The following is a 9,374-nucleotide window of genomic DNA, read 5'->3' as shown; positions in this document are numbered from 1 at the left end:
TAGCGGCACAACCAATGCGCTGCATTTGTTTGATTCACGGCATGACGACTTACGCGGGCTAATTTGGCGCCGAATTTCAGTGTTCGTCCGCTGTAGTCTTAATATCATACGCCACCCGGAAATTCCACCGACATAGTGACTCTCGTCACAGAAGAGCAGCGGCCACCGCGGAACAGTCGTATTTTGCTGCGAGGTTAGTGACTTCGGTTCCCACCTGGGAGACCCAGGTTCGAGCCCCGGTTGCGCCGTGAACCATGAGCGCTAATATGGGCGCCACAATCACTGGCACAACAAAATGGCTGCGTGTCGACGCGCGACGCGTTCCTTTGTTACGGAGTCCTCTCCACCAGCCCGCCAATCAGCCGTTTCAGGCCATCTGTAACTGAAACTCTGGACGTCAGAACCAGCCAGCGCAGTGGCGGATCCAGGGCGGGTCCGCGCATTGGCGGCTCCAGGGGCCTGCCCGGTCCATTGGTGCACAAATGCCAATTTTGTCGAGAAACACTAATCCACATTTTTGCATTGGAAGTGACGTCCCTTATGAGTCAAGACCATAAGCGTTTGCTCCCAAAGAAATGGTGGGTTGTCTTCGAAGTTGTGTCGTGTAATACTAATGTGCACTAGTTTCGCAGTGCACGTATTTCCGGATACAAGCTTTCGAAGCACACATTTCATCGTGCGGCGCAGTTGTGTATAAGGTTTCGTTTTGGAAGCGATGCCGCATGCCTGTAACGTCTGTGGGACTTGTTTAAGCAGAAGTAATACCGCGGAAGTCTAACGCTGTAGCGCTCCAGTCGGCAGGATCTCTTGCCGTAGCAATAATGAAACACCGCGAGGGAGCCGTCCGCACGAGCCCATTCCAAAGGCGGCACCTGCAAGACACATCCATTGAACAAGTGCCTAACGAACAGGCGCTTCAATGTGGCCGGCCCGACGTCAGCTGACGCCCGAGCGCAGCGGGCTGCCGCGCCGTTGGCCGGCCAGCATGATGAAGCCGTAGACGCACCGGCCGGCAGCACAGGAACGAAAAAACCCGGCCAAATGCGCCTCTAACGCTCATCCAACGAGGGCGTGCTGAGGAGACCCGTCTTGTTGACGTTCCAGTGTTACGTTGGGAAGCACTTGTTTAAAGCCTCGCAGATATTATCACGATCGCTTTTTGGCAAACGTCACGCGCATCCCGAACAAATGACTGAATTCCACCCGACGCAGATGGCGGAATCCGGCTACAGCCGTCTCGGATTGACACATCAACCCACACTACGGCCCCAGTCACGGTTCGGTCTCTCGTGAAATCGCCTCGACGCATCCGTCACCGGCCCGCTGACCCGCACCGGTCAGGCCGTCCGGCCTGGCTCCGGGTCTGCTCGTCGGCGCACCAGGCGCTCGTCCGCGCTGGCACGCGGGCGAGCGGTCAGGACGGCTGGACCGCACCAGGCGTGGCGCGAGCCGGCACGCCCCGGGGGAGTGCGCTGGACGAGCTCGTGCGACGCCGATGATCACGTCAGTGGTGAGGAGCACTGATGCCGACGACGCGCGCTGTAGTCGGCGGTGGCGCGAGCGACGGCGGCCACCAGCGCCAACGCACACGCGGTGGGGTTCCCGCGTCACAGGCACGTCATGCAAATACTGACGAGTGCATTACTTCAAAGCGGGATAGGGTACCTTCGTTTGGTGGGATTTATGATTTCAATGCTGCCAACCGGCACAGCATGACGCACGTAATGGTCCATGCACTCGCTGGCGACGAGACAGAAAACGCCGTTGCACAAACCACAAGAATATAAAACACTTTCCCAATTAATATAACACAAAGCCGGCTCCACCAGACTCAGCTACACTGCCGACTCCAGCGCAACAGCCCGATCCAAACCACGCCACCAACAGCCGAACACGCGCCGACTGCACATGCGACACGGCTCGCCACCGTCCTGCGACGGGCGGCGGCACCTCACCAGCGACGACCCGCCGGCGACCGCCCCTCCCCCTCAGAGGCCACAGCGGAAGTCGTCGTCGTCCTCGTGCACGTGCGCGTGCTTGTCCGAGTCCCTCTGGCGCTGGAGCACCTTGCCGCACACGACGCGGGCGAACCGCGGCGGCCGCTCCGCCGGCTCGCCGCAGCGGGGCGCGTGCGCCGTCAGCGACGCCCGCATACGGAACGTCCTGCCGCACGCGCCGCACGCGAACGGCCGCTCGGCCGAGTGCGTGCGCACGTGCGCCACCAGCGTGCCCCGATGCCGGAACGGGAGACCGCAAACGTCGCACGCGTGGGGCCTCTCGCCGGTGTGGATACGCACGTGCGCGGCCAGAACGCCGCCGCCGCTGAAGCGCGCCCCGCACACGTCGCACGCGTGCGGGCTCTCGTCCGAGTGCACGAGCGCGTGCGAGATGAGGTTGCGCCGCCAGCGGAAGCGCTTGCCGCACGTCGCGCACGCGAACGGCCGCTCGTCGCCGTGCATGCGCTCGCACTGGTTGCGCGCGTCCGCCTGCGCGAAGCCGCGACCGCACACGCGGCACAGTTCGGGCCGCGCGCCCGTGTGCGTGTGGCTGTGGCGCCGCAGCTCCCAGGCACAGCGGCACACTCTACCGCAGGTGCCGCACGGCAGCCGCTGCTGGCCGCGCGGCGGCCGGCGCGAGACGGCGTCCTCGTCCGCGTCGTAGTCCGTGTCGCTGCCGCCGTCGGCGTCGTCGTCGTCGCCGGGTCGTCCCGTCCACTCTCGCGTGTCGCTGTCGGAGTGGGAGGCGTTCCCCGATGCCTGGCGTCCCAGCCTGCTCGCCTGGTCTGTTCGTCCGCTTGCGGGTGCGTCTCGTCTCACCGGGCTGTCCGCTTCTGAAAGAAACCGTGAGACCCTGATTGGCATCATAATAGCCAACTATTATAATACTGCAGATAACCGAACACTCAATTGACAAAGTGGGAGTTTCGTGACGGTCACGTTTTTCGTGCATTATTTCGGATAGTTCTCGCGCTACGGGCGAGAGTGATAGCTGTCCAAATACGTGGCAGACCAGTTGCTTGCTCACGCCAGTTGTTTGCTGCTTGGTAGCTTCTTAATTGCGAGATAAACGCCGAGGCAACTCGCGCCCACCTGGCCCAGAAAATAAAATAAATAGAAATGGCCTATTGCCCACTAGCAACATCGCTACGACATTCACGAAGCATCTGCAAATATTCATGCCAATCCGTTGACAAGTAAAAATATTTACAGCACCTGTACCAGCCAGCATGACAGTCATAACAGGGGTAGATTATACTAGAGGAAGAGTAGCACTCGCTTTAGAGACACGACCGATGGTCAGCCCGGTGGCTAAGTTGGTTAGAGCGTCTGCCTTCCAATTCATTCACCGGTGGCGGGTTGGGTTCGAGTCTCTTCAGGTGCTCACTGCTTGCTGACTGGGGTGGCCTACGGCCGCGCTAAAGGTCAGGTGACGTCAGAGGGCAGAGCGGACCTTGCCGAACATTACGGCTCGTTAAACTTTCGCTACCAAACTCTGCCGCTGACCTAGAATTTCACGATCGGATGGTAGGCGCCAGGGATCACGCAACAAGCACTGCTTAACGAGCTCCCAGACTCCAAGGATCAGTGCATTCGAAATCTTCAGACTACTGTTTTATCAAACAGCAAACAGAAAAGGAATACTGGGATCACTGATAGTTTTACGCTACCAAAGGTCCGACAGAACCTAGTACGGTGAAAACATGCGCAATGATAAAACATACCTGACAGCCCCACAAATGCAGATGCAAAATTGGTCACATGAGACAGAGCGGGAGACAGCAACAAAAGACGCTTTGCAGATTTAAAAAAATAGCACACGCACCATTTGCGTCAGACAAATGACACGTACCAAGCACCACCGCGTTTCTTGCCAACTGCATCATCTTTAGGGTAGGCTTCACGTCCGGTGGATCACCCAGAACCGCCTGCAGCACCTGTGGGTTGGGCTTCACGTCCGGAGAAACATCTAAAAAATGGAGCTTGGCATCACATCGAGATTTCACGGCAACCAATGCAAGCAGCGGCGTGTCAGGATGACACACACATCCTGACACACACCGGTGTGCCAGGATGACAGCTTCTGAAGGGTCAGCCGGGGACCGGCCGCAGGCGGCAGCTGCTGGCGGAGGTGCGCACGGCATCATCAGCACCTGCAAGCCCAGCGAAATTTCCGCTGAGCCGTTCAAAACAGAGGCTCATCAGCTCCTCTGTGAGTGCATTTTGTGAGGAGCATTATGCATGCACGCATCTATATCTCCATTCTCCTGTTCTTCTCCGAGAGATAAGGCTATTGCTACCGTCTTATATATGTTCACCAGCTCTTCCTCACGTTGACAATAGTAGACAGCAACAGAAGCGGACACCAACAGCACGATACAACTTACTTACAACACAATACAACTGCGAATACCAACAGCAACAGCAACTTCCAGCGGATACCCAGGAAGGATCACAGCTTTCGGGGATCTGCAATGCCTTATCCTGCCACATCCAGCTTCACAGGGTGTTACGATAACTGAAGCATGCAACTGGTAATCGAGATCGAGACCACATCAAGGACAAGCTTTTGATCAACTCACCAAAAAACATTCCGGACAATTCGGCACGAACCCAACCCCGGCCACCGCAACGCCCAGTCACATACAGGGAAGTTCACAGGCGACGTGGTGTAGAGGAGAGGAAACGGAACTTTCCCACGTGCTCCGTAGTCCCCAGACCTGATGGCATAGGATCTATGGCCTTGTGCGCATGAAAGGACGCGCTGCCGGTCGCGACTATCATTAGGGACTGCGATTACTACAAGAAAAACGATGCCCCTCCTTGTTTGTTTGTTTGTTTGTCGCGTATGTGTTACCAGGGCTGGATGGGGGTGGTAGTATACATACATCAAGAGGCATGGGGGACTGGGCTGCAAACAGGTGTCGGTATGAAGGAGATCTGTTAGCAAATACAATTCCAAACAAAGGCAGACATCGCTTTTGTGCTGCAACACGCACATCATGGGCAAAACGTCCAACCCTTGCAGGGAGAGCACAATAAAATGCAGCATTTTATGTGCCCTTATACGATAAAAAGGCATGCATGCCAGACGTCTCAGACGTGTGATGGTCGCCATCTTGTTCGCTCCTCATCGGGATGGCCAGAGCAATCCCTTGTTTGCCCATCATCACCACATGCCAGTGCACTTCCTGCCGCCGGCAACGCCGCGACGGCAGGCTTGACGTCGGACGAACCATCTGAGGGCAGTTACTGTACGTCGAGAACGGCGCCACGTTCGCGCAGCCAGATGGCGATGCTGTCTCACTGAGGGCCAGCAGAGAGCTTTGGGGAAGACACCCTGGGTTTGACATGCACCATCCAACAGATGGCTCATGAACTGAGGCTCTTAAGGAGTGTTGCAATAGGGCCACCTGTCTCAAAACTGTATTAACAGCCACAATAACACTGCAATAAGACCATCAACCACTTAAAGTCACACTTGTAGATACAAGAATGCTACACAAAAGCCGCATATTTGAACAGGTGGTATAGGTACCCTGGCAAGTGAGGTGACAACTCATTCCCATACAGTGATGAGACATGAACAAAGAGGATGCCACACACAGGGCTGTCATGGGACTGACATCAATTTCAGAATTTGTTGTAACAGGAACATATGCATTGCAACATGACAAGCCAAGCATTGACAAGCATATGTTACTACACTGAAAGATGCCACAATCTGTGTGCAGCTCAAGTCAAGAGATGGATCTCACCACTTCTCTGTTAGACCAATGACGTCATCTTGATCCCTGTGCTGACTCCAGATGAGTTGGGGACCACACAGACTGAATCACACATGGGATGCAAAGCATGAAGTTCAAGACTCTACCCCAGGTGGTGTCCACTGACTGTCTCCACCAACATATGGCTCACTGACAGCAGCATTTGTGGCGGAGGAAAAAAACATACCTAGTGAAAGTGATGTATGACAATCCCTGCACACCAGTACATTCCTCCTCAAATTCCAGTTCATCTCGATAGGCTTGAGATCACATGCAACACCTGGCAAGAGCACCTTTGCATCAGTTGAGTTGCTGTGCTCTTTTGGTAATGTGGGACACCACTCAGGGGCACAGGACATGGTAAATCCCAGACAACATGAGCCTGGGAGTCATGAACTGTGTGTGTGTGTGTGTGTGTGTGTGTGTGTGTGTGTGTGTGTGTGTGTGTGTGTGTGTGTGTGTGTGTGTGTGTGTGTGTGTGTGTGTGTGTGTGTGTGTGTGTGCGTGCGTGCGTGCGTGCGTGCGTGCGTGCGTGCGTGCGTGCGTGCGTGCGTGCGTGCGTGCGTGCGTGCGTGCGTGCGTGCGTGCGTGCGTGCGTGCGTGCGTGCGTGCGTGCGTGCGTGCGTGCGTGTGTGTGGTGTGTGTGTGTGTGTGTGTGTGTGTGTGATTATAACAAATTTTCTGGAAATGCAGCACTCTACTAAAAACAACTTACTATCAGCACCTGATGCTACTGGTGCTGTCCCACTGGGTCCCCTCTCTCTGCACGAACCTGCTGTTCATCATAACGCCCGAGGGGACCTCACCCTCAGTAAAACGGTTTGGATCAGCTAAATCGAGCAGGCAAACCTTACAATATTGCTGCCAGTACGGTCAGGGTGTACTTTCCTACCTAACGTTAGAAAAAATCATTGTACACCATTCGTCGTGTTTAAGGCAGGACATATCGTAAATAATCACAAAACAGGTAGATTCATGCTCTTACCTTCGAATTTTTTACAATCACGATGGCGAGCTCCCGAGCGCCGCAGACACACAGCACCCGCGACACCAGCGCAATTACTGCGCGCGGTCACAGCATTACTGCGCATCAAGCAGCATCAAGAACAATACAAATGTACCGTTGACCAACCCAGTGCCGAAATCAGCGCCGTCTCCACCACTCGCGGCCTTGCGGCGGAAGCCCCGCACGTGCTCCGCCTTGCCCCCGGGGGGGGGGGGGGGGAGGGGAAGCCCGCTCTGGGCGGCTGATTGGATCAGCGGTCTGAGTCGGCCGGGTTCCGAGCGCCGGCCGCGCGCGCCCTGTGCTCCGTCCAGCTGGAGGATCTCAGTGGTGCCCTGGGCGTTCAGCTGGAGGATCTCAGCAGTGTTCTGGGCGTCCAGCTGGAGGATCTCGGCAGTGCTCTGGGCGTCCAGCTGGAGGATCTCAGCGGTGCTTTGGGCGTCCAGTTGGGGGATCTCGGCGGTGCTTTCGGCGTCCAGTTGGGGGATCTCAGCGGTGCTCTGGGCGTCCAGCTGGAGGATCTCGGCGGTGCTCTGGGCGTCCAGCTGGGGGATCTCAGCGGTGCTCCGGGCGTCCAGTCATCCTGCGTGAACATCGCCAGTTGGTGGAGAACCCAGTGATGTCCAGAAACGGCGCATAAGACGGCACCTGTTCAAGTGAGGCGACTGATAGGCGTGTGGGGCCGGGTGCCAAGAGATTCCGCTGCTGTGCACACGTTGAGCGGTGTTCCGGGCCCGCGTAACTCAGCAGCGGTCCCGTCCAGAAGTGGAGCACCCGATTGGTGATCCTGACGCCGGCGGATCCAGACGGTGTCCGGATCCGGACGTCAGACCGGCGGATCCCTCGCGGCCGCCCTCGCCGCAACCGCACCCCGTTGCGCCGCCGCCACCAACTCGGTTAGTCAGCGACGCCGCGACTCGCGGCGTCGCCGGCGGGAGCTGAGCACCGCCCGGCAGCCGAGGGACGTCATCCACGCGCCGCCGCGACCTCCGGCGCATCGGGAACGGGTCGGACGTCGGCGGCGGTCATCATCAGTATCCCCTTGGCTCCAAGCTAACTCGGCGACAAAGTTGTCAGTATCGGGGATCCAAGCTCCTGGGCGCGAACAGGCGGATTTTCAAATCGGTCCCGCGCTCTACAGCTCAACCCAGCTCAGCTCAGCTCAGTGCAAGCTCAGTGCAAGCTCAGTTCAGCTCCAGCTCCAGCTCAGGTCCCGTTCAGCCCCTGCCGACCGCGCACGATGAAGCGGCGTCGGGGACCGCCGCCGGCAGCGGCTCCGGTCCCAGTGACGTCAGCGGTGACGTCACCGGGACAGGAGGAGGCGGGCGGCGGCTTCGCCGGCTGGTTCGCGCGCCACTACGTCACGATCCAGATCGTGCTGACGATCAACACTGCATTCCTCTGGTGGCTGGGCAGCACGGAGGCGGTCAGCAGCAGCCTGAACTACATCCTGGACAGCGTCAGGGGCACCTTCGCCGGAAACTGATGCCGCTTGCTGGCGAAGATGCGCACCAAGACGACGGCGACGTTCATGCGCGGGACTCCCGTGAAAGGGCAAACGTAGGTAACAGTTACCCATAAAGCCATAGCATGAGAACGTGACAGAAGACTGAACTCCAAGGTGAGAGCAGAGAACATGTATGGATTAAGCGTGCCTGTGCAATCCGGAGGCAGCGATAGTGTGACGTCATAGTGCCACAAGCAGTCTCCAGCAGAGAAAAAATGGCCTCCCGTGGCATGATGCTGACCGTATGTTGCAATTATGTCAATTTGTATTGTGTGGAGCTACCGCAGGACCATGCGGCGTGGGTGGATCGTGTGGCGGGATATAGTCGCTGCAGCTGGGATGTGAGGGATGACCCGGCACCGTACTCTCATGGCGAAGAGCTAGATTTGTGTTTGATTTACTGCGCAAAGCGTGCAGACCTAAGCATGTAGTCCTGTAGTCCATGTAGACCTAAGCACATGTAGTCAATGGTTCCTCATCACCCTGCATGAATTCACACCAATAGATTCGATATTGTATCGCAAACATGTCAAAATAGCAAATGCAGGAGTATAATATTGCACCACTTACCTAAACGTCAACAATAAATAACGACTGATCTTTCTTTTGATATTCAATGCCATTATAGAGAGTACAGTGGAAAGCGTCTCGTCAGACAAGTAAAACTGAAATGTAACGTTTACTGTGGTGTTTGGCGCTATTCCCTGCTTGAAACGGGGTAAAACAGTCCTTTGTTTTGTATTTCGTGTTTGGGGAATGTGTTGAGATTTGGAGTAAAACGAAATAAAAGAACGTGCCTTGCTTTCTGAAGTCATCAGTTTTTATCCCACACCACATTTCACCATGCTTTTAGTCAGGGGTCGCCACGCTTCATCACCATTGGGGCGGCGATCATCTGCCGACACCTAGCGGCGCGTGGTTACAGCGTAGCCTGCGTCTATCTACCGCTAGGTGGCCATAATACATTTAACTGAGGCCGTGGTTTTACGCTTCGCGGAGGAGGCACCACGCTGGAGCATAGGTCGATAAAGTCACGACGTACCGTACGACGTACGAATGTGACACGCAGGGTGATAACGGAGGTGAATGTTATCATTCTG

This window comes from Pollicipes pollicipes, unplaced genomic scaffold (genome assembly GCF_011947565.3).
Source record: "Pollicipes pollicipes isolate AB1234 unplaced genomic scaffold, Ppol_2.1 Scaffold_1600;HRSCAF=1878_pilon_pilon_pilon, whole genome shotgun sequence".
Classification (NCBI taxonomy): Eukaryota; Metazoa; Arthropoda; class Thecostraca; order Pollicipedomorpha; family Pollicipedidae; genus Pollicipes; species Pollicipes pollicipes.
The sequence above is the reverse complement of the archived record's forward strand: the minus strand, read 5'-3'. Positions refer to the sequence as shown.